The 27,500-nt window shown below is 34.9% G+C and overlaps 1 protein-coding gene across 4 annotated transcripts in view; it reads right to left on the bottom strand.

Annotated features, from left to right (window-relative positions):
* The window catches only part of LOC137634283 (ataxin-1-like), a 389,783-nt gene that overhangs the window by 239,609 nt on the left and 122,674 nt on the right, over positions 1-27,500 (bottom strand). For 2 of the 4 annotated variants that reach the window (XM_068366586.1, XM_068366589.1), the window contains exon 1: positions 16,232-16,518. The exons of the other annotated variants lie outside the window; for them this stretch is intronic. The gene's annotated coding sequence lies outside the window, so the exon portion shown is untranslated. Of the gene's footprint in view, positions 1-16,231; positions 16,519-27,500 lie in introns of those variants that run through there. 4 annotated transcript variants of the gene reach the window in all.

Consider the following 27,500-nt stretch of genomic DNA (forward strand, 5'->3'; position numbering starts at 1 on the left):
TAACCCTGGTTGGAAAAGCAAGATGATATAAGCACAAGGGCTCCAACAGCGAAAAATAGCCCAGTGAGTAAAGGAGACAAGGAAATAAATAAACTGTAAGAGAAGTGATAAACAATCAAAATAAAAAAAAGAAAGAGAAATGAGATACAACGGCGTGCCGAGTGTACCCTCAAGCAAGAGAACTGTAATCCAAGAGAGTGGTAGGCCATGGTACAGAGACTGTGGCTCTACGCAAGACTAGAGAACATTGGTTTGATTTTGGAGTGGACTTACCCTGGAACTGGAAGAGCAGCTTACCATAGCTGAAGTGTCTCTTCTACCCTTATCCAGAGGAAATTAGCCACTGAACAATTACAGCTCAATAGCTGAAGAAGAATCATAGAAACAAGAAACATTTCAACGTGGTGAAGTATTTAAAACTTATTTTACCAATAAATCACTCAAGATGTCAGGCCTTTTTCAATCGACTTATGAGGCTTAGCAAAGCTAAATCATCTTCCATGAGGAATGAACACGAAAGATTGACCAAGAAGTTGGACAGATAAGTAGGAAGAGACGGCACAGGTAATATCTACAGCTGCCAACAGCCCAACATATACGGCATGCCAAAGGGTCGCCCCAACTAGGGAGATGAATAAAAAAATATCGGATTAGAAAGCTCGTTAAAATAATCATTACAAACATTATACTCTCAAAGACATTCTAGAATCCTTTAAATACTATGAAATTAGAATAAAATCTCAATGAAATATGATAAACAAAGATATATGAAATTCGCATAATAGTCCGCGATGCAACTGGCAAATAATGCACAATAAACTTGTATCGACAGATAAAGAATTATATGTAACAACGAAAAAGACAGTAGAAAGTTTTTTGGTTCTTATTTTGACGAAACAAACAATCACACTAAACAACACGTTAGTAAACAATTATTAAGAAATATGAGTGACTCCAGTAAAAACAGTTTTTGTTACAAATCTTATGAGGCTAAAGCAATTTTTTTTTTATTTTTTTACAAATCAAGTGACTAGAACTAAAACTGTTGATGTTACATATCCTAAGTGAGTAAAGCAGAACCAGTAATAACAACTAATGATACTTCTAACACCACCCGTAAACATCCGACTGACAACTCTCGCGTCGGGAAGAGCTGTGGTTTAATTCTTGAACTCGGGAGCGGTATGTTCGACATTGAGAGAGAGAGAGAGAGAGAGAGAGTTGCACAAAATGCAATTGTCAACCGACTTTTTTTTATATATATAGTTTTATTCTTTTCCAGAGATCAGACACATCCGGTCCGCACTTCGGTCATATCAACAACCCTCGGCGAACGCATCATTTCGATGACAACATGACAACGTTCCCCTATACAGAGAGAGAGAGAGAGAGAGAGAGAGAGAGAGAGAGAGAGAGAGAGAGAGAGAGATAATATCTTGCCACTAAACGATCACGGAGTTCTCTACTCTTACAAACCTGAAGGAAATGTGTATGATGCAGATATGCACTTTCGTCTTTCACTTTCACTTTGCTGTGAATACGAGCGTATCTTTGATCTACGGTAAATTATATGCCTTCATTTTTGAGAGAGAGAGAGAGAGAGAGAGAGAGAGAGAGAGAGAGAGAGAGAGAGAGAGAGAGAGAGAGAGACTATAACCAAATGGGTGTAGGTTCGATAGTGTAAGTTTGATTGGTGTTTGTAGACTGGCGTTAAACACTAATGGTTATCGATATCATAAATTGTTATTTTCTAAATTATTTGAAATGTACTAAAATATTGATGATGATATTTCACAAACCCTCCATACTCCCTGTACAAGTCATTCCAAGCCCAACACAATCTTTATGTGAAAACATGGACAGAAATCGACTAGGCTGACATCATAGTATGCATTGGATATCAGTGAAAAAAGGAAAGGTCATTTGATAAAGTAATAAAAACTATGGTGGCCAATCTCGTCAATCGTTGCCATTTTTATGGAACGTTGAGAAAAAAAATATCCATAGAAAACGTATTTCGTGTATGGCACAGCCTCTACATCAACAGAACATGTGTAGAGATTATATTTGTTGAACAAAATGCTCTGAAACTTCTATTGTGTTACAAGATGAACACGATCTTCAAAATGGTTTTATTGTGAATTTATTAACACCACGTCAATATTGTTTTTTCAGACAGGCTCCAATTCTATAGCAGTGGTACCCAGGCATCAACATCAAAACCTCAAAATCGATTACATCATTTTCTAACCTGAAATGATAAACACAATTACAGTAAAATAACGATTATGTAACAGACCCAACACGTACAAAACCACGGGACCACAAAAGGTGATCAAGTACAAACCTATTTTGTTCCCCGCACACGCCCAACATGAAGCCCCTCTCTGAATAACTACCATTCATTCATTCGTAATCTGTCACATCTTTTAACTCCCGAAAACGGTACGAAAAAGGATTCAACATTAACGAGGTTACACCACGTTCAACGCAATACTCATCTGTCTGGTCTTTCATCTACGGTCATTCACTGGTTCCTCTTTCCACACATGTCAGTCGGCCGCCTTTTCTGTGCTTCTCTCTACGTTTTCCATTATTTTCTCAATTTTTTTCATACAAACAATTATCTCATAATCCACTTCAACCAGAGGCTACGCTTTGGAGGGGGAAAACTCTGTACTTCAAGTGCAAGGGGATAATTGCAATGTTCCAAATTCAGAAAGGTAAACACAACACTTGCAGTTCATAGATGGAACTACCACAATCTGGATTCAAGAAAGTGATCGACGTTTGATTCAAGTTTAGCGAACAAAATATTGACCGTAGCATAGTTCCGTAAAACTTAAAAAACTTAAGTTCTAAGTAAAAGTCACCGTTTCGTTTCTTACTGTATTTATTGCTCCTAGCCGAGACGATAAGATAATTTGCTTTTTATCACTTTTCATCTAAGTTCTGGACACGAGGTAAACTACATCTATTGGCAGATGTCATAGACTGTATCGTTTTCTTCAAGACAAGAAAAGAGATAAAATACCCGTATCAGCCTTTCACTTCCAAAACTGGCGAAAAAGACCAGCAGAAATGAGAATATGGAAAACACTAGAATCAACCAACCGTCTTATCGAAGGGAGTATGAAAAGAAGAAGTGTATACACAAGTGATAGGGGGTAGGTGAGGGAGTACTGCACAGGAAGGGGAAAGGTACTCCAGGATGGAGTAGTAGAAGGTACAAACAGTATTTTAAACAGTAGAGAGAGAGAGAGAGAGAGAGAGAGAGAGAGAGAGAGAGAGAGAGAGAGAGAGAGAGAGAGTCGTGGGGGGACCTTATCAGGTAGACATTAGTGTGTCGGACGTTATCAGCGGAGGAAGCTCGGCGCGCTCAGTCATGTTGTGGAAACCCTCCGCCGATATTTGATAGTGGCACTCATTGTCCAACACCGCCAACAGACGTCGCTGACACAAACCAAGACATTTTTTGTTTTGTTTCCGACTTTTTTTCATTCCCTTCTCCTCCTCCCCCGGCCCACCCACGAAACATCGCTTCAGCACGAGAGAGAGAGAGAGAGAGAGAGAGAGAGAGAGAGAGAGAGAGAGAGAGAGAGAGAGAGAGAGAGAGAGAGGTTTAATTTGCGACATTGCGCCTCCCCTCCGTCGCTTTTGCATCTATCGTGGTAATTTATATATATATATATATATATATATATATATATATATATATATATATATATATATATATATATATATATATATATATATATATATATACAAACGGGCAAAAGATACATTATTATTTACTTTCGGTTACATCCATATTTTGGGGGATGGCAAAATCTTTTCAGATGTCAACTTGCCACTTCAAACAGTCGGATTTTCGATACGAAAATATGTTATGAGTCACATTTTTTTTTTTTTTACTGATATTCAGGTCGATTTATCCTGCAAATTGTTTCGAATTCTTCCGGAAAATACATTTTTTTCAATCACAAGGAATCGGCAGGTTGGTTGGTTAGATATGGCTTTATGCCAGCAAGGGGCTTTCTCTATAGGCGGAGTCAACTGTTGAAAGGCATGAGAGGCGTGGTGTGAATCATTGCACTTTTCCATACAAAAAAAAATACGAGAGCTACCAATGTGGATCATACTATCTTTAAAATAAGATATCTATTTTGTTCCCCAATTATCAATAACAGGAACGTGCTTACCTAAAATACGAGATGGGTCACTGTAGCTAAAAATACCAAAATAATACTGATAATAATAATAATAATAACCATTATTATGATAGGGGTCATAATTGCGGTAATAGTCCAACGTATAAACATGCAAGGCTATGGAAATAAAAAAGAAAATGAAGCTGGTGTGCCATTGAAACAACAAAATAAAGACAACGCTCAGAATAACCTGGCTGGAAACAGGTTAATAAAGGTTATAATAAGGCTAAGTGACTTTGACCGGCTGTTTTTTCGGCCTCACATTTATACTTTCCAAGTGAGCTCTTTTTTCGCAGAGCGCGCTTTCATGTCGGATGTCCCCCACCATCCTCTTTTTTTTTTTTTTTTTCATCTCGCTCTGTTTATTTCTACCATGATCACAAGAACCCAAAAAATGAAGGTCAGTTTTACTAACCATTGTCCTTTTTTATCATATATTTTATGTTAGATCCGGTTAAGCGAAAAAAAGACGGTCAGTAAAGACTGGCTTCAGCTTATTACGATTCTGTTGAAGATGGTGAGTTTTAGGGAAAAATATAATTAATGAATATTTTGACTAAGCTGAGTCATAATAAAGTTGCCTTGCAAACAATACTTTTATCTGATAGAAAAAAAAATATAGAAGCATAAATAAATGTACCGAGATTCTAAAATTCCTGACAAATCAAATTATCGCAAAAGAATCTTAAAATCATTATCTATTCAGGCAACAACTACTGAAAACCTTCAAATATCTGAGGTAAGGGAATTGTGATCAAAATAAAAACTTCTTTTTGATAAAATACATCTAAAGTTGTATAGATAAATGAATAACAACAATAATGACGGTACCAAAACTAGCTGAGAAAGTGGTAAGGTTCCATTCTCTTTTCGGTATGTTGTCGGTAATTAAGATGTCTTGTTCGTTCATAATAGGCAGAAAAAAAAACCAATTGCAAAAGATAGAATTTGGTAAATGGAACCTGTTATATAATGCAGTAGATGAATCATTTTGCAAAAGACAACGAAATATATTATTTTGATTTGTTCATGTGTTGAGTCGACATTCTTTCATCTTTTTCAGTCGGGAAACCAAAGCATGGAAATACATTTTTATTTCATCCTCAAAAGTTAGTGGATTCGTCAGAGTCGGGAAAATTGGTCTGTCCTCGTGGAGAAAATATCCTAGGCCGCCTGATAAAAGCGGTTTTCTTCGTCCCAGGAAAATCACTTTGTCCTTATTAGAAAAATCATTTTATCCAAACTGTGAATACAACTTTTGTAGTGAGGAATTTCTTTTTATTTCCGACCGAAGAAAATCGTTTTCGATCCGATGACACTATTTCTCATCTTCAAGAAAAATTTACTCCCAATGAGGAAAAAATATCTTTGTTTTCAAGAGGTTTCGCTTTATTGGCCAAAGAAATAATATCTGAGCTCATGAAAACAATAGCCTTTTCAGCCAAAGTAAATTTGTCTTGGCAACCATATCATGAGACAAAATCGCTTAGTCAACCAACCCAGGTTCGTTTTTATCCCAGGAGGAAAATAGTTATGTAAGACAAAGGAAATTAGCTTTGTAGGAAAATAAAATTTGCTTTGCTCTCATGATAAAGATAAGCTCAGTCAGCAAAAATAAAATGGCTTGGCCTACCCGAAAAAAAAAAATGTCAACCAAAGGAAATTATTTTTTCCCATGAAAAAAAAAAGTTTTGTCATGGAAAGGAAATTTAATTCTAATCCATCAGCCATGAATAAGACATATTTGTATGCAAGGGAAATGCACTTTTTAGGTTAATGAAATTCGCTTCATCTCATGAGGAAAATAGTTTAGAGAAGCAAAAGGAAAACATATTTGTCTAACTAACCGAAGAAAATCGTTATAGTATTGGTTTTGTCGCCAAATAAAAATACTCAGGAAAGCCCACAAGCGGTAAATTACAATACAGTTTCACTATCAACTCGCTGTCATATTGAGAGAAACTGTTTTGTCAAGCTCACTAAAGTATTTTTTTTCTTCCCGAGAAAAACAGCTGTGTTCCCATGGAGAAAATCTTTCGTTACGTCTCGGAAAACCATTTTTTTTATTCGTTAATGAAGAACATCTTTAGGTCAACTCAGGAAAATTGATTTTCCTTTCCAAGAAGAATTACTTATTCATGACTGTATGAGGAAACATTCTTCCAAGGAAAATCGGTTTCTTTTATGAACAAAAAGTTTTTATCCCCATGAAAAACATTGCTTTCAGATTTATTTTTCTATTTCTGATTGTTTCCCTAAATAAAAAAAAAATAAAAAAAAAAATCTTGACTTTATCATGAAATAAGGAATCATAAACCTCCACCTGACAGACTATATTCTACCATAGTTATCATAATTTCAGATAAAAATTATCAGTCTGAATTTTAATAAAACGTTGACATAAACGATAACAAGTCCACTGGAACCAATAACATGGTTCACCGACCACTGAATACGTATAACATTCAAGATGTTAGTTACAAAATATTGAATTTTATTTTATCTCAAAGTGCTGTATTGAAAATGTAGTATAAACATTCTTATCGGAAAATCCGTTGAGGTGTTGTGGTGGAAGCCCGGAAAACATAGATATCTTCGGATTCCATATTCGGTGGGGCAAAGAACTTATGATTTCCTTTTTGGGTTTATAAAGGAATTCAGCGAAAACTACTTCCAAAATTTTAGTATATCAAGAAGGTCAGATTTCATTCTATGGCCGTTGTATTTCATTAGATCTGGTGAATGAGACTATTAGATTTAATCTCATTTCATTCAAGTACCAAGATAATCATACCAATAAGAACTGCAAAATATGTTTTCCCCATCAGTGTCAAAGCAAAATTAGAATTCGCTCTGCAATTGACTCGACGCGTTTCACCGACCATTCCGATCTCTAATCGGCAACAGCTTCACCGTTACCGTTTCATTCACGAGTATGGGGGACATTATGCCAATTGCATTTCAGGCGTTTTACTAGCAACGCTCCGAAGTAACGACCATCCCCACTTGAACTCCACCTACGCCATTGTATATGGAGCTACAAGCTCTTTCCATTAAGAGAAATTCTGGACCATTTCCAACTCGTTGTCCCCATACAACTCCTGCTCTATCTATATCTGTTTCAGAAAAGATTACTTATATGCAACATATATACATACACACACTATCAAGAGTGGTTTTAATGATTAACTGTCAGCTCTGTTTTCGACACTGAGGCATAGATTCAAATCCTGGTGCTGAAGAAGCAACTAGCTTAAAAAAGAATTCTCCATTTAATCTGTATACACGAGGAATTGTGATTTCTGTTAGAAATCTTTTTTGGGTCTTTATGCATATATATATATATATATATATATATATATATATATATATATATATATTGAATTTAAAGCGCGAAGTGGGAGATGATTGGAGAAGTGTTGAATTGGGGGCTCAAGATAGAGACGACTAGCGAAATCTGACCGAGGCCCTTTGCGTCAGTAGGCGTAGGAGATGAAGATTATATATATATATATATATATATATATATATATATATATATATATATATATATATATATATAGGTGTGTGTGGTGTATAAATATAAATGAACACGATGTTGAGACTGACACCCAACTTCGGAAGCACAAACGCAAACATCTCGGCGATAGGGAGAATGAGAAACCTATATCTTAATTGGCAGACAACAAAACCATTATGAACGAGAAACGAGCGCATCCCATCACAATGCTGTGGAGCGTCTTTAGGCTCGACTTCTAATTCACCGCATCAAGCAGAGAGCAATCAATCGCCAGCCGCATTCTAAATGGGACGCGAGGCGATGTGGTCGTTACCATCCATCTATTGTTCTTCGGCCCTGAAGACTCGCCGACGAACGAGTGCCAGATATCGCGTTTAGCTATATATTGGTTTTACCCACACTTTGGTTTTAATCCCATCGCAAAACATTGGAACGTTTGATATCAGGATTACGAAGGATGGCAGATGCACTTTCTGTTCTCAAGAATTCAGAACAATAGACGATTCTCTCTGTTAAAACGACTTCAAAATGATGGACGATACAATCCGTTAAGTCCCAGAATGATGGACGATAACCTATACCTGTTTTATGATTCAAAATTTATGGACAATTCACTTTTTATTTTTATGACTTGACAATTATGGACGATCAGCCTTCTATTCTAAGACTTCAGAATTCTGGACGATATACCTATTTACAAGAGCTCATAATTATGGACGATCAGCTTTCTATTTCATGGACTTCAGACTAAGGACGATACCCCTTCTATTTATAAGACCTCATAATTATGGACGATACTCTCTTTTTTATTTTAAGGTTTCAAAATTATGGACGATTCACCTACTTTAGGATTTCAAAATGATGGAGAATAAGTTCTCCGTTCATTAAAAATTAAGAATAATGAAAGCTACATTTTTCTTAAGACTTCAGTATGATAGACGATACATTTTATGACCTTAGACTTTACAGTGCTGAATGATAGAAAACCACAGGCTTTAGTGCTTAATGATACACAACAGGATTTTCAAGTGATGGGTGATCACAGTGCGCAAGAACACAATGGACTACTATGGAATAATCCCTATATGTAAAACCCCTTTGTTTGCAGACAAGCTTCTTCAACAGGTAGGGAAACACAGATTTAAAAGCACACACACAAATGCGCGCTCTTCATCACCTGCTAATAAACTGATAGTAGATAAATTGAAAGTTGAAATTATTCTTGCTTATGGTTATCGATTATAATCAAGTGACATCATAATATCGTTTATAAAACAAAGTCAAAGTGATGGGTTCCTTTGTAAAATGTTTACATATAGCCACGTGTGTGTATGCATATGTAAGCACGTACATATGTACAAGGCAATCCTAGACATGGAATTCATCATAACATCGTTAAAAACGATGAAGAAAACTGTTTCACCCACTAATGGAGGACTTATATATAGGCACCAGGGCGTGCGCGAGTGTACGTATACACATGTACGCGGCGATCCCATGCACCAGCATCAAAGAGGAAAAAACATACAAAGTGAATTCAGCTCCTGAAGGCCTTCAAGCGGAATGCAGCCAACTTAGCTAGAGCTTAAGGAAGTTAATCATTCTAATTGAGCTCACAAACGCCACTTAGTGGAGCATGACTCCAAGGCCCGTCTCTCTTGGACGAATTATTCTCTCTCCTCCCCCCTCACCTCCACCTCTGTCTACCCTTCCTTATCCTTCTGTGATGCCTAAAATCACTTTGATACCGTTTGAAGCATTTATTCTTACAATTAATAACTCCCCTTTTCTTTTTTCCCACCATCACCCCTACATTAAGGGGTCGGTTGCCTCATGCGCCCTCCCCAATGCTTTCTATCATAGGCATCCCCTTCCACCAAACCTCTTCTCTCCATATCATCCTTCACCTTATCTCACCATCCAATTCTCCGCCTCCCTCTCGAAATCAAACCCCACCTATTAACAGGCTACTCTCAAACCCTCTTCACGAGGATAATTAGTCTCCTACCCATTCAAACTTCACTGTTTTTCATCTTTCTTCGTTGCAATTCATCTTCTTTTCATTTTCCCTTATTTGCTTCATCATTTAGGCTTCATTTTCCTTTCTTGGAGTTTTTTATACCTTCTGGCGTTTTGTCTAACTCTTCTTTTTTTACTCCTTATTAAAACGCCACTGAATTAATGCTTCTATTTACAAGGAATTATGTGGATCCTTGACCCATTCTTTAACTTCCCAAACTACAATTATTGGCTTATTTTCTGCAAAAACAAATACTCCTTATTCATTTATTTAATTACTCTCTCCTTCTCTTATCATTGACCGTTGTATTATTACATGTATTAGTTCACCAGAGAGAAGAGAGAGAGAGAGAGAGAGAGAGAGAGAGAGAGAGAGAGAGAGAGAGAGAGAGAGAGAGAGAGATAGAGAGAGATAGAGAGAGAGAGAGAGAGAGAGAGAAGAGAGAGGTGTATGGAGCGGCGCTAATGTTGCATTAGGTTTCTATAAGGGGGTCGTCGACAAGTAAAGCAGTTACTACATGAGGTGGAGCACTACCTTGCTCTCTTTGATAATAGTTTACTATTTAATCTACAGACATATATAATTTATATATATATATATAGATATAGATATATATATATATATATATATATATATATATATACATATATATATATAAATATATATATATGTATATATATATATATACATATATATATATATATATATATATGTATATATATATACATACATATATATATATATATATATATATATATATATATATATATATAAATAACCCGTTAAATTTTTCACTGGATACACTTATTGGTATAGGAGTTATTGACCGCACCGACGAAAATATCAGCAGCCCCCCCCCCCCCCCATCCCCACCCCGGCGATAATAATACAAGGAATGACTGGGCTATGGGTTGTGCGAGATTCGTTCGCGACAATAACAATTTTAACCTATCTATAACGCAATCAGGGATTGATCTTCATCAAATAATTGAATCAATGGAATTACAAAGATAAGACTAAGCACAAACTAATCTTAGCTGGGCAACTTGACCCCAAGTTCCATTTCATATTACATCTGTTACTTATCTATTTGACAATTCTCATCTCAATTTGTGTCATTTTTTATATATTTTTTTTACAGTTAATTTTTGGTTTCTCCATTTTTTTTTCACACCGGGTTGCTTCCCACATAGGGTTGCAGCTTGGCTAGCAATAATAATAATCATATAATAAAAACCCTAGATAAGATTGCAGTGGGATCGGCCAAATTAATTGTATATTCATTTCTATACAAAGTGTGGATATAGTATTGGCATGGTATTTGAATTGTTATCACTGCAAATTACCAAGATTGTCTTCTCAATAATAATAACATAAAAAAATTTCATAAGTAACAATTATGCAATCATGAATATCATGACCCACTTTTCCTTTCGACACTATTTCAAAACTAGTAAAATTAACAGAAAATATGCAATTGAAAATCATACATCGGGACTACTTGGAACTACGATCGACCAAAACATTTGAATGAGAAAACTCGCTTCTAGAGTATCAAAAAAATTCAAACAAAAAGACGATCATCGAGATATTAGAATGCATTATGCCGTTATGACATTTTCACACGCAAAACCGCGTGCCAAGGATTCGGCCGATCATATGCCCGGTTAAGCACACCTTTAAGTTCTATTATGCGATTATGGCCTAAACTGAATATTATTGTTATTCTTTTGTTTCTTTCTCTAATTCTCTTTCAATGTTGCAAGCTGAAATGCTTTTCAATTCTAGCTTTTCTGGTTGATGCTAATGATAATTATTAGTTTCATTGAAATAACTTATCAATAGTTATTTCAACCAAATGCTAGAATAAATCATCAACTAGAATCCCTTTAAATATAAACCTTGCTAGTTAATGCCTCTGCTGATTTTAAATTTTGGTAATCAACTTAATGGTACCTAGAATGTAAGTCGCATTTGATTGGTCTCATTACTGGACTATAGTACAGTCTGATTATCATATTGTTTGAAGCAGTAAGTAATGATAAAAAGGAGTTTATGGGTCCGCTCTAACTCTTTAGAACAATACACTATTTTCCCTTTTCCTGCTTAACTTCCGCTGTAGTCATTTTTCACTCCGTCGGGAGACTGAAAATAATAATACCAATTCCCTAAATATCGCAAGAGGGTCTGCCCCTCTCTTTTATTCTTCTCCTGTACTTCTCTTTCTCCTTATTTCCTTAATCTTTCCCTTCCCGAGTACCTGCCTTTGAGCTATAAACTGGATTGTATCCAGGGGTACTCTTCCTTTCCCCATATTCCCCACTTCCCTATTATTACTATTGATTGCTTGCTCATCACTGACAGCGGTAATGCTCAAGAAACTGATTGATTCTAATTTATCAAGATAATCATCAAGTTTATTCCCAGTTATGACGGGCGATGCCTACTGGATATTAATTCAACCAAAAAACAACATATGCATATCCGGATTGGTGTGAAACTGGTCAGGAAAATAACGGCAGCTTTGACTACCAAATATATGCACATTTTAAACTAAATAATTAATACCATAATATAGGCCCCACGGATTATGCAACACGTGACTAGGGAATGACACCACATACAGAAAGTATCAAGAATCTTACGCGAAAGATTAATTCATACTCAGGGATTACTTTCTCACAAATTACGAGTGTCAATCCTACATGACAGAATTACTAAGCGATATGAAACCTAGTAGCGGATAACTCTTCCCAAGAGGTATCAAAATATCATTTTTCAAAATACGGAAAGATGTGACTTCATCTGGTTAAGTAACGGTTTCAGTATCTAAACTAGGACTTAGCTGAGCATCTTACACTATCTAATTGTATTTAAACATTGCTCTATGATATGACCGGATCTTTAATTTCAATTAGAATCCTTTAAATTAACTTATACACGATCTTCATGATTATTATGGCGCCTTTAATATTGAGTTTGAGAACATTTACGCCCCATAACAAGAGCGGTGCATAGCTCGTTTCGTAGAGTATTTCAACAAAACCAGCGCTATAAACAAAATTAACTTGTTAAACATGGAAATTATAATTGTTCATGTTTATGCACGCTTTGTATTAACATCAAATGGAGATATTAGTTAAACATTATTAATTATTCGATTTATAACATCTCAAGTCCTTCGCAAGGATGAAAATATATGAAATGCCTTCGTACCCACAAAACAATAAATGAATTATAAAAAAAAATCGATGATTCAGTGTAACATATTACGAACTTAATAGTAAATAACTTGATCGAATTATCGGGTGTTATTAAAATCTTTCATAAGATCATAAAAGTTGGCCGATCCTTTGAACTTCTGGAAAAAGTGGCAGTTCTCTGTCGAACCTGATGACTAAATATAGGACAATGACACCTTCCTCAAACGATGATCCTAATAGGACTCCATTGAACGTTAGCGCTTATGGCAAGCTCCGAAATCATGCTGCAATACTCTCATCTATTCTGAATCTTATTCTTGGCGATTTCTTCCCCAATTATTTTCAAGTGTGGGTATTGAGAAGCGGTTTGACTGCTTTTCGTTCCTTGAGAGTTTATTTGTTTATTTTCGTTCCATTGCGCAAATAACAATGAAATTCTACATCTCTGAACATTTAAGGATATAAACCTAGGTTAAATATAATAAAAAAGTATATATATATATATAAATATATATATATATATATATATATATATATATATATATATATATATATATATATATATATATATGTGTGTGTGTGTGTGTGTGTTTGGTACATATTCCCACTGACAAATGAAAAAGATTTTACTAAACTATTTCCTTTATTTGCAAATCAATCATGCATTTTATTTTCGCAAAAATCTTATTTCTGCAATAAGTTAACGGGATTAGGCTAACTGGCAGAGAATAAAACAAAATACGACAAAAATCCATTTCGAAAAAAAAACTATTTGTCGTACAGTAAGTTCTGAAAACGTTAGAGAACAGATACCACTTGAAAAATCAATATTCACCTTCAACTAGTAAGAAACTGCATACCAAATTATGTAAACGCTCCAGTCTCTACTTTTTTTTTTTTTTTTTAATACACATAGAGCGCTTTCCATCAACAGTATCTTGCGTGATTACCAAATGTATTCCTAGACTTCTGAATAATACACACATACAAACTTTATATATAAATATATGTATATATATATACATATATACATACATATATATATATATATATATATATATATATAATATATATATATATATATGTGTGTGTGTGTGTGTGTACATATATTATACTTGTGGTTACTGGAGAGAGAGAGAGAGAGAGAGAGAGAGAGAGAGAGAGAGAGAGAGAGAGAGAGAGAGAGAATGTATAATTACAGCATGTCTTTAACTGTCTATAATCTAGCAAATAAAGTAAAATATATCTTTAGAAATTGAATCGTTTTCAACTGGTACACAATATGCGAACCGAGCTAAGATAGAGGCAAAGAATCAACGGATAAGCAATAAATGCCTCCCGCGTCCGTTGAAAATCTAGTACAATAGGTTAAAAGTTTTCTGGACGTGGGACCAACAACCTCCTTCCCCCCCCCCCCCCCCCCCCAAAAAAAATAAGAGTGACCCATTGTCACAGTCAGTTATTTAATACAATTTAATCCAATGGACATCTAGGATAAATTGTACCATTTTTGCGAGCTTGTTCCCGCCATGCCTTGGAGTTCACTATTCACATAAATGTTCATTTTAACAGCAGCATTCCTATCAGAACTTATCAAAATATTTACCTTAGTAACTTCTTTTTTTTTTGAGGGGGGGGGGGGATATTAACTGGAAGAAACTGCCATTACGAATCTTATAATTTTTGATACAGGAATCTTATGATATTGTAGATATATTTTTTCGGTTTTTCCTCAGAAACATCAAACAATTTTTATCTCTAAATGAATGGTGTTTTATTACCTTATAATAACCATAACAACAACAAAACAATAATAATGATACCTTCATGAATGCTATCAAGTAGCCTTTAACAATTAAAAGTTTGTGAAATAAAAATTCATGCAAAAAATAATTGTTTTTATACATAGTTACCAGCCAACAAAAACCATCCCTCCATGAAAAAGCTCAGTAGCATCTCCTGTCGTCTGTATCACCATTACAGTATTTACGACAAAGCATATATGGAACACCGATGGCTACCCGGAAAAATAAAACGAGTCAATTTTCAGTTCATCAAACGTGTCGATTCTATACAATATTTCACTTCCAACGTTTGAAGTCGATTTCTGCGAGGTCACTGACCCCGAACCATAAATTTCCCGCCAGGGGAAAAATACAAATATAAAGTTCCAGTCGGCGAATATTCAATCATCAACAAATGGAAGTCCACGGGATTTACACTCCCGATTACAACTTAGTGTTTGGGAGTTGCCTACTTGCCTTGGACTGTAAAATGTAAACAATACCTCTTTCAAATAACAGCGCCCGTGAATTTTTTCCATATCTCTTTTTTTTTCGTTCTCACGAAAATTGCCAATGGCCATAGACATTATACAGCTAATTCTCAGCTATCCAAAGAACACTTCTTACTTATGACGTGCGAAAAATACGCAACTCAGAGCCTAGCAGGTTTATCTCCGCGTTCCCCAACGACGTTCGATATATCGAGGTTAGCCTGCGCAAACGGTGTAATTGCCGGGCAATAAAACCCAGCGCTATTTAAGAGCTTTTAGCACGCACTTTGTACCCAGATCACAAAAGGCTCATAATAATGGGTGACAATATTTTAACAATTTGAGCAGCGCGGAAATCCGTAAACAAACAAAGAGAAAGGGCTTGCACCTGTAGCATTAACTCGAATTTAAACTTTATGCTAATGTGTTTTGCTGCATCTCGTCAACTGATATTAGACCAGGCAATTCCGAAAATTGCGGAATGGAAAGAATTTCGAACTTTTATTTTAACCACTTACCAACATATTTAAGGCCATGCGAAAGCCACTGTACAAGCGAATTATATCTTATCTTTTTGTAGGCTTGAAGTAGGGCCTATATGCCTTATCCAAAGATTAAAAAAATGACGGTTACTAAAATTATTCACATATCTAGACACTGCTGATATCCAGAATATCATTTCAAGAAGTTTTCTTTAGGGACAAATGCTCTTTAAATAAATTGTTCTCTGAAGCAATAAATAAATTCTACGTTCACCTAACCTAAACCGACAACAAACAGAAACTCTAAAAAGTACATCTATTATGACTCAATTACTTGAACAATTCAGTTGTTATTCTACTTTTAAAACTCTATTATTTGCATTATGAATGGCAGCAAGAATAATAATAATACAAAAAAAGGCTCATTCATTTACATAATCTATTTGCACGTGGAGGTTTCGACCCGTCATTTCCAAAATCTATATTTTCAGTATCACAAAAAGACGAAAAAGGTTCTTACCTGCGGAGGACAGAAGTGAATATTCTCAATGGGAGATAGCAGTTGGTTCCTCAAGACAAGTAATGCACCTCTTCAACACAATCACTTGTAATTCTAGCTGCAATGCAATTACACTTGCAAAGGCGTGACACGTGCGCCTACAACGAAATGCGCGAACCTATTTCCAAGGGATGTCTTCCGATAGCTCGCTGGTGTTTATAGCACCGCAAAAAAGCTCCTAAAGCAACGAGACAAAAGTTTCATAGATGAAATCGTACGAGCTTAACGACTCTTCTCTACCTCGAGCCAACTGTAAACAAACTAAATAGACGAAAGGTTATCTCGCTCATGTCAAAGTCATATGGGAGTGGTTGTCGTACGTTTATTAGATTAGTTCTCAACGACGGTTTACGGCGAAATCGCTTTAAACTGCAAAATAAGGTAACAAAGTATATAACAAACGACGAAAATATATAAATATTACTTGCAATCAAATATCGATTACAATCGAAGGCAGTCCTGCGCCAGACACCTGACTCGTACGTTTGGCACCGCACTTCAAGGTTGGGTTGACTGTTTTTTTTTTATCTTTTTTTGTTTTTCTCCTTTTAGTCCTTTTTTCGTGGTTTGCGTCGTGTGAGCATTAACCCTCAGCACTACGGGCAACTCGGATACAAAGGGTCCATGCCACATGATCTGGTATATCCAGTCCCTGTTGAAAATTTCATTTCAACCTCTTCCCAATGAATGAAACCGCCCAATTAATCAAAAGATGCGCTAAACTTCTCACTGTCTCCCTCCGCCCCCATCTCTCTCTCTCTCTCTCTCTCTCTCTCTCTCTCTCTCTCTCTCTCTCTCTCTCTCTCTCTCTCTCTCTCTCTCTCTCTCGCAAACGAAGTCTTCATCCAACGGCATTTCATACAAAGAATGAATGGCAGGATATTAAGTGTCTATTCTTATCGTAAATAACAATAAAATTAAGATTAGCTAATGTGAATACGACTATACATAATCTGGAGGATTAAAACAGTGTTTACCTAAAACTACTTTAATCCATGATAAATAGAAAAGACTGGCATTGGCGGACTAAAAAAATGTTCATAAGTCGCAAAGCTATGGACAACCTTTTTTGGATTGAATAACATTGGAAACTGCAAGAATAATAATAAGGTTTCACATAATGTGTACAATAATCTTGAAGATGCAAGATAAATATAATTTAACATATGTATTCATAACACTGAAGTATATATTTGCGATGTAATGAATATATTACTGAGGAAGCATGTAAGCAAGAATAGATGAACTGAGTGAAGATTGTAACTATAAAGCAATATATGAATGAATGAATGAATGAATGAATGAAGGGCTGAGAATAAAAAAAAAATAAAAAAATAAAAACATTGACTTAGATTAACCTTCTGCCTTTACTGCTGTATTAGATTATCTTGTATTTTACATAGGACACACTTGACGACCTTCTGATTAAGAGGCGAAATAATCGAATCAATGCTGAACACTTTGACGACCACAGACCCCTCGACCCAAAAATTTCCATCGCTTCGTTCATTTAGCCTTCGACTTTTTACTGGCTCCTAAATGGAAGCTGCTTATCAAAATAGTAGATCACCCGTCGGGGCAACACATCACAGAGTCCATTTTTTCGACCGTCAATTCTGACAGGAAGAAAAACAGCCATTACGTTCAGCCTCTGACACTTTTCTCCGGGGCGTAAAGCCGAGTCAATCAGAGAGAAATGAATAAAAGGCCGAAAGAAGACGGACTAACAAATGACAAACAACAAAGGAATGTAGATTATTGAGAGAAACAAACTTCAGATACGATAAAAGGCATTAAAGAAAAACTTGGCGAGAAGGATAACAAGTGGAAGAATGTACCCTAAAAGCTTGAGGAAACTTTAAAAAACAACTAATAGAAAATAACTCAAGCAAAGGAGTAAAGAGATAGAAAAAAATAACTGGAGGCAACAACTAACGAATGTGAATGTAAGGCGGAATGCATACTAATGCAGTGAAACAGGCTCCTCAAGAAAAATACTAAAGCCTAATAGGGCAAACTAGGAAAACATTAACTACTGTACGAGAGCATCACTAGGAATATACGATAAAAAAAAATCGATACAAACAAACGCACATGAAAACTGACCAAAAGGTGAAATAAAGCCCATTAAAAATGAAAGAACTAACGAAACTAGGGAAATTCAGTTTAAACTTGATAAAAAATTATTAATGTAAGTTAGCGATGGTAAACAAACTCATGGCAAACACAACCGTGAACAAACGAAATAATTCAAGAACATCATCTCAGGCAGATGACATAATGGGCTATAACGTGAAGGAAAATTAACAAGTTATCAGCACCTTTAATGAAACAAATCAATGAAAGATTACAAGATTACGAAACTGAAGTATGAATTATAACAAAATCACCGAAGGGCAATGAAAAGTCATAAATATATCTCAAAGAAAATTTCACTTCCATTGGGCTCAAAATCGTGAATGAGAGTGAACACTAGGAATTTCCTTGAAGATACAGAATACTATTAGAAACTCGATTTAAACAACATAAGATAACGAGCAATTCTGGGAGTACAAAGCAACTGCACAAGGAGACAATTAAAAAGAATAAGTGACTAAAAAATCTGAACGGTGAGCAAAGGTTACAGGCTGACATTTTAGCTTTTGAAACATACAAGAACTAGTCGAAGCCCGAAGGAAGACCCACATATTACTGTCATTACAACAGTGAAGTAAAAAATTGAAATCTATCTAAAATTACATTAAATGTTAGGAATAAGGATAATTTTACATCACTTTTTCATGCAATGTGAGGAAATGGTTTAATGGTATAAATAATCTGAAGAGAATCATTTCCGATTCAATAGTTAAAAGTAGGAGTTAGTGACGTGGTCCAGCTTCTACCCTTAGCCATTACAGGTAGAAACACAGCTTGATGTTAAAAAAACTCACACACACGGATACATATACATACACACACATACACACACACACACACACACACACACACACATATATATATATATATATATATATATACACACACAAACATGCATGAATCTATGTATGCATAAAGTCTCAGAACAAACCGAATCAATAAAAAGAAGTAACAATAAAAGAGATAAAAATAAATAAGTAATTATTTAATTGTTATAAGAACGGTCAGCGTTCTGATAACAATTAAATAAATGCATTTTTACTGCATGCAAACACTTACAGCACTTGTATCTATATAATCAGCATCTTTTTTTCTTTTTTTACAATACTTATGACTTACGGTAAAGTCTGACCATTTGAAATACAGATAATAACATTCTGACAATTCCTTTAGGAAAACAGAATTTCCACATTTGGAACACAACAGATAAAACTCGAAATAGCAGCAACGTTTGTTGACAAATTTGGAAACAAACGCATGTTTACTTTGGCATATTGAACCTGCATGTCATTTACCACAATCAATGAAAATGATATTCTCTAAGTTTTAATGGAATTCTACTCGAAGTAGAAACTGGCATAAACAATTCTCTGGCGTTCACACAAATCGATACTATAATTCCGTCGCTTGCCAAAAAAAAAAAACTGGACGGTCCAGTTAGGGCGATCCGAAATAGCCGGTTCCCTTCGAAACCCTGATATTACCACAAGCATTACAATTAATATATGAAAACTGAAAGCCGGAAAACTTTTAATCAATTCAGATACAACTGAAATATAGTATGATAATGTACATACAGCTGAAAATCAGAACTTGGAGTGACATGATACAGGACATACAGCTGTCTAAATGTTGAGGAACATGCTACTATACTGATAATTAAACAATTGAATGCAGACTGAATGAGGAAGTATTCAATTCGTCTCCGCAAAAGTTTATAACGTAGTGTATCCACAAGACGTAGAAACGATGCTCAGTGAGAGAAAATGGTGAAAAGTACTTTTCTTTCTTGTGAAAGAGTATCAATTATTCCTTAAGTGTCGTTGATAAGCTATTAGACGCCCGACAAATTTGCAGAAAAAAATTTAGGCTACAAGAACAACATTTACACTTAGTACAATAAGGTTTTATTAATTATATGATAATATAAACACACGTATACATGAAGCAGATCATGCGTACATAAATTTATGTTTGAATAAAATCGTTAAGCAGAATATGTTATTACGCCAGACTCAAACAAACAACTGATCAAAACAGCCAAGGCAACAGGTACCTTTATTAGTCACCTTTGTATCGCCAAAAGTATGATACGCTTAACCAAGGAATGGACACTAAGTTCTCCCCATACACTGACCCATACACTTTGCGTTGAGGTGTAGATTGGATGCATGCAAGGTCTATATATAGCGATACCTTGGATGCATGTAATAGTGGTTGCACCCATCAATCATCAAACACATTCAACTTAACACACCAAAGGCACATGGCGAATGGGTATTGAGTATACACTTGTGCTCTCTCTCTCTCTCTCTCTCTCTCTCTCTCTCTCTCTCTCTCTCTCTCTCTCTCTCTCTCTCTCTCGTGCTAATAAATACACACGCAATACACGAATTTGGTTCTTCCCATCACAAGAAAATTGTTAATCAAAGCAACTATGAACAATGAAATGTGTCTAAATTACTTTCGAACCCCATTACTATTGTTGTTTTTTCGAACATTAGTAAATTTTTAAGCTTACAGAATGTTAATTTTTCTTCCAGATTGCCAGCATCGGACATTCATTTTCGGTGTTTATCTTTTTACAAAATTCTCTCCATGACATGGTAGATGCCGTGGCTGCTAATGGTACAGTTGGCTTCATTAATTCCGGCACACTTCACGGAAGGCTAGGGAGACGTCTAACATCTGTATACATTGTAATAGGTAACGCTGTGTTTAGCAAAAGAGAAACTGTTGGCAACGCTGCCATTAAAACATAGTCGCTAAGATTTTTTTAATTTTACGAAGTGCTGTATATAAAAACATTGTTATCTACTTAAAGCCAGACTTCGTAAAGTTAATGAAAATGTTTTTGATAGGCGACTTTCCCTATACATAAAAAGTCAAAGTTTCTCTTTTGCTAAATACAGCGTTACCTGCTACAATGTATACAGCTGTCAGACGTCTCCTTAGCTTCCCCTCAAGTGTACCGGAAATAATGAAGCCAACTGTACCAGACAACGTCAGATCGAATCCTGCCCAGGCCGAAAGAAGACAACCGTCATACTCATGAGGGAAGTGGTACGCCACTGCACTAATCCCATCCCGTATGAAATGTGAGGGTTGATCTCATTATAGTCCCCACCTCGTTAAAAAATCAAGACATACCAAAGTTTGAAATAAATTTCGGGATGCATTGTTGATAGGTCCTGACATTTAACGGTATGTGTAGGAGTAAGTATTTATTCTGTAATTATACGCTTCAATGGAATTCATTGTAGAAGAAAATTTTATTTTTTGCAACTAGAAAAAAATAGTTGAAATAGCATTGTGGTAAGAAGTGTAACGTACAAGATAAGAGCGAAGTTCTTTGGATTTAAATGTTCAGCGGTGACCTGAAATATTTGAAATTATCATTACTATCATTTGGGCAATGTTCTCATAATTGTCACCGACCTATCATTGCCTGTTGGGGAGCAGCCGATAGTATAAACACAATTTTAATGACATTTCGTCCGTAGCTTCGAATACTTAATGGTATATTATTTTGGAGAAATTAAAGCTGCAACTCCAAACGTATCGTTATTTGCATCCTGCTAATCTACAACCAGCTCTACGCTCTATGTTAAGTGAAGGTTAAACTATATGACCAATGATGATAACAATATTAATCATAATTCGTATTTTTTTCATACGATAATATATATTTCATCTCCAGCCCAGCATCAATGTTCAATGAAGTTTAAGGGAATAAAATTGAAACGATATTTGTTGATAATAAAATATCAGGAAAACCAAATTATCTTGCAGGACCGTCAAAATTTCCGTAACATACGCTCATATACACAATTGTATATATATACAAACACACACACACACACACACACACACATATATATATATATATATATATATATATATATATATGTGTGTGTGTGTGTGTGTGTTTTTGTGTATGCGCGCGAGTAGTAACTACAGTATAAGATTTTCCCCCAAGCAGGATTAGCTGTATAGGAGAAATACATAAAGTTACTGCCACATTTATACATTAACTTTTGAATCATTGATGAATATCCAAGAAGAAAATTTACACAGCATTGTCTGATTCCTAAATATACCAAGAAGGCTCACCAGAAGCATTGCAAGTACCCCTCCCTCCAACCATGCACATGCTTTCATGTTTCCTAGATATAATGTGTAAGACCATCTATCTCAAAAATTCCTCCACATTATCAATTCAACCATCCTCTCCCCTATCATTTATGAATTATACATATTTAGCAAAAACATATAGTTCATTTTTTTTTCACAAGGAAACTGTAACAAAATAATCCGATCTACTACTCCAGGCTATTTCCTTTATGACTCATAGACCACACTTTCGATTCTCCTTTATACTGCATATACAACGCAAACAGTTCATCTCAATAATAGTTTCAGACATTATTCATTTACTTACATTCCTCATGAACACTTCACTTATGAAAAGGAGAGTTGACTTAATTCTCTTTTCATACCTCACCACTTTTGCTTCCAAAGGCATTTCAAGTATCTTCCTAATATTTGAACACACCTCTTTACTTTTCGGTTTTCCCTATTTTGTGACTCACTTCTCTCTCTCTCTCTCTCTCTCTCTCTCTCTCTCTCTCTCTCTCTCTCTCTCTCTCTCTCTCTCTCTCTGCATATATATATATATATATGTATATATATAATTTATATATATATATACATATATATGCACATATATATCTGGAAAAAACACTTAAAAAGAAAAATACAACAAAATTTTAAAGAGTAACGAGCAATGAAAGGAAGAAGAGACATTATCTCAGCCGAATGAGAGGAAAATGGTAAAGAAAGAATAGCCACCATTAGCAGGGCCTCAACCTTCGTATGAAAACGATGTCAGGTATGCAATGGTGACATTCTGAGGGCATGACCCCTTGTGATGCCCCCGAACAACCGAACGTCGGTCAACCATTAAGCCCTGTCTCCAAGGTCCTTTGCTGTCTCCGCGCCGAGGAGGAAGCTTATTTCTCTCCAACGCGACGACAGCCCGCTCGAGTTCTTCGAAGGAAATGCCACGAATGATACCAAAGGGGGACGTGAGGAATTTGCTATATTTATGAGGCCAGGTTGAGATTACTATGAGAGAGAGAGAGAGAGAGAGAGAGAGAGAGAGAGAGAGAGAGAGAGAGAGAGAGAGAGAGAGAGAGAGAGAGAGAGAGGAGAAAACAATCAATGGTTTATAGCTTAACAGACGATTGAAAGATTAATGACCAACTTCATAAATCTAACATGAGTTATGATATCTATAAACTTCACTGAGACGAAAACCCGGATATGGATAACTGAAGTAACCCGACACAGTGACGTCCGATGAGCTTAGAAAAAACAAATTCATGTTGTTCACAGCTACTATTATTATAGGAACTAATGAAAACATGAACATGATACTCTATTGAGAATCCCAACCCGTCCTAAACAACGGCGAAAACATGAGAAACACGATCGGAAAAAAAAAAAAAAAAAAAAAAAAAAAAAAAAAAAAAAAAAAAGTGAAAGGAGGCTCTGGTCGTGCGAGGTACATTACGGGCCTCCGGTGACATTTTTTTACAAGTAAAACGAAGTATAGGGAAGGAAGGTAGGAGGAGGAACGGATAACAATAACATCTCTCTCCACGTGATAAAAGACATTTCAATTACTAAATGACATTCAGCGTAACGTTTCTCCTTCGAGTTCTTGACTTTTTAATTAATTCTAAATGACGCCTGAATTAAAATGACGGCTTGTAGGCTCATTAGAAGAACCACGGCGTAATGAAAAGACAGTTCAACATGTTCTCAGACGGTCCCCTCAATTGACAGCCCAGGCATACAGGTGTGTGTGTGTATGTGTGTGTGTATGTCTCGAGCGCTTGTCTGATTGTTTCATCTATACGTAAAGGAACTAGTATTTCGGGACAATTCCATAACTACTTTTTTTTTATTTCCTTTTGGCTCGTGTTATATCTGTATCCGTTCTCACGCTTTTAAGTTTGTTTGTTATTCATATCTTTTCTCTTCTTTGTACTTTCATCCCTTTCCAAAGTACATTTCATTACAATTTTATTACATTTTTCTTTGAATTTTTTCAGAAATTGACTTGAATTTTCTGCCTTTCATTCATGAGAGAGAGAGAGAGAGAGAGAGAGAGAGAGAGAGAGAGAGAGAGAGAGAGAGAGAGAGAGAGAATTATAATGGAAGTCCCATTTATAAACGTAGTTGAAATAGACTGCCGTATAATTACATAATTACACATAGTAATTTGCATTCTGCCATTGTCACACTTCCAGACGAACTTTATTCACCCCCTACCGGGTACATTGCATAATATACAACACCCACTATTTGTTTGGTTAATTAAACCTGATAAAAAAAAAAAATAAAAATAAAAATGTGTACATATATTCTGCATATATCTATCTACCTATCATCCTACTGTATATGTGAGCATATATATATATATATATATATATATATATATATATATATATATATATATATATATATAAAATATATATAATATATATATATATATATATATATGCATATATCTATCTACCTATCATCCTACTGTATATCTGAGCATATATATGTGTATATATATATATATATATATATATATATATATATGTATATATAGACATACATATGTATATATATGTAATCATAATTATATACATATATATAATGTATATATATACATACATTTATATATATATATATATATATATATATATATATATATAGAGAGAGAGAGAGAGAGAGAGAGAGAGAGAGAGAGAGAGAGAGAGAGAGAGAGAGAGAGAGAGAGAGATTTTGCCATGCGCCGTATTTCCTTAGGAGATGGACAAGAAGACGTTACCCCTCCTTTTAGTTATCCGGAAATCTTATGGGATGAGGCTGCTAACCCCAAATAACCTTCCACAAGGATTACGTTTATGGTGGTCTGGTATTTCAATGTGGTTTTCCATCTAACTTCGCTGATGAAACAACATGCACCATATATTCATACACACATATACACGTATATAAATCATATATGTGTGTATAGGACCCATATATATATATATATATATATATATATATATATATATATATATATATACACATCATATATATATACATATATATACAGTATATATATAATATATATACAGTATATATATATATATATATATATATATATATATATATACAGTATATATATAATATATATATACATATATATATACTGTACAGTATATATATATATATATATATATATATGCAAATATTTAAATCGTTTGAGGGGAAAATATAATCATTCACTCTTTTAATTAAAAAACTTAAAATACTGCAATAGTTGAAAACTATTTAGAATTTGATATGCAGGTGAATAAATTTGATAGGAAAATAATCAATGCTATTATATTCCATATGGAAGCGAACAGATTCGACGACATATTTTGAAATGTAGAAAATTAGAGTATAATAAATGAATTAATAAACACATGAAAACATTAAATGTTCGAAATAAAAAAAAAATGCAAAAGGTAGAACACTGAAAACAGCACAATTAAACAAATGAATATGTACAAGAGATGGAATAACTCCCAGGGAACACACAAATAAATATAGAATTCCAAAAAATTCAACGAACATAAAAAATAGTTTACATCTGTCTCAGTTGAATGAAAGAGCTTGTTAAGAGATGAAGTGCCTCGTTACTAAACGATTAGAATCAGTCACGCGAATATGAAATCAGATATTGCGGATGATAATAAGACGGAACACTCAGGTAACGGAAGCCATCTTACACGCACACACACACACCCACACACACACATGCCCAGCAGAGTTCCATGTAACGGGCTATGATCTCTTGGTGGCAGAAAATTACAATTAAAGGGCAGATGTGCCTCTTCAGAAAAAATTAAGAATATTTAGAGTTCCATATATATATATATATATATATATATATATATATATATATATATATATATATATACAGTATATGGATATATAATTATATGTATATATATGTGTGTATGTATATATATGTATATATATACTGTGTACATATATATATATATATATATATATATATATATATATATATATATATATATATATATATATATATATATATATATATATATGTGTGTGTGTGTGTGTGCGCGCGCGTGCGCACTTTACGTTTGTTGGGGTTATGAATTTGCGTGGGCGTGGTTCAGAAGGGGAGACATGTATACAGCAGATTTGTTTAAGAAGAGAAAGTTAGAGGTTTGGCAGGGAGGGGAAGGACAAAGTGATTGTGTCGGCAGTAGTTGAAAGGTGTAGAACTTTTATTGTCAGCAACACTTGGGGATGGATGGAAGAGTACACATGAACCAGTTCGAGTAACATGTTTTTTTTTTTTTTTTTTTTTTTTTTTTTTTTTTTTTTTTTTTTTTTTTTTTTTGGTGAAAGTAACAATCTGTTCCTGGTTGAGTTAGGAGATTACAATACGTATTGTTCTAATTTATTTAGACACAGACGTGGGTGGCAAGAGAGAAATAGGACTGCAGTTCTAGATTAACGAATAAAAAGTGTCCTTCAGAAATATGTTTGGAGAGAAGATTGAATGTTTAAAACACTGTGGTTCATATGAAAAAAAATAAATAAATAAATAAAAAAATAAAGATGGGCGAGAACCGTGTATGTAAAGAAGAGATAGAGATTTTGCTGAAAGTATCTGTTCCGTATTAGGGTTAAAAGAAGGTTAAGGCATATATAATTCAAGTTTTGAGAGAAAGAGTTGAAATCTGGCTATATCTATGAATAAGCCAATTGAATTGAATTCAATAAGAAAGAAGTGAGAATAACAAATGAAGAGGAAATGAAGAACGTGACAGACCTTAAGCTTTTAATTCAATACTTCTCCATTCATCATCTCCGACTTCACGGTTCATACTCCTCAGCCATGTAGGCCTGGGTCTTCCAACTCTTACATTCCTTTGTGGAGCCAAGTTAAATATTTGGTGAACTCATTTCTCTTGGGGAGTGCAAAGAACATGCCTAAACCATCTCCATCTACCCCTAAACCTTT

This window comes from Palaemon carinicauda, chromosome 44, assembly GCF_036898095.1.
Source record: "Palaemon carinicauda isolate YSFRI2023 chromosome 44, ASM3689809v2, whole genome shotgun sequence".
Lineage (NCBI taxonomy): Eukaryota > Metazoa > Arthropoda > Malacostraca > Decapoda > Palaemonidae > Palaemon > Palaemon carinicauda.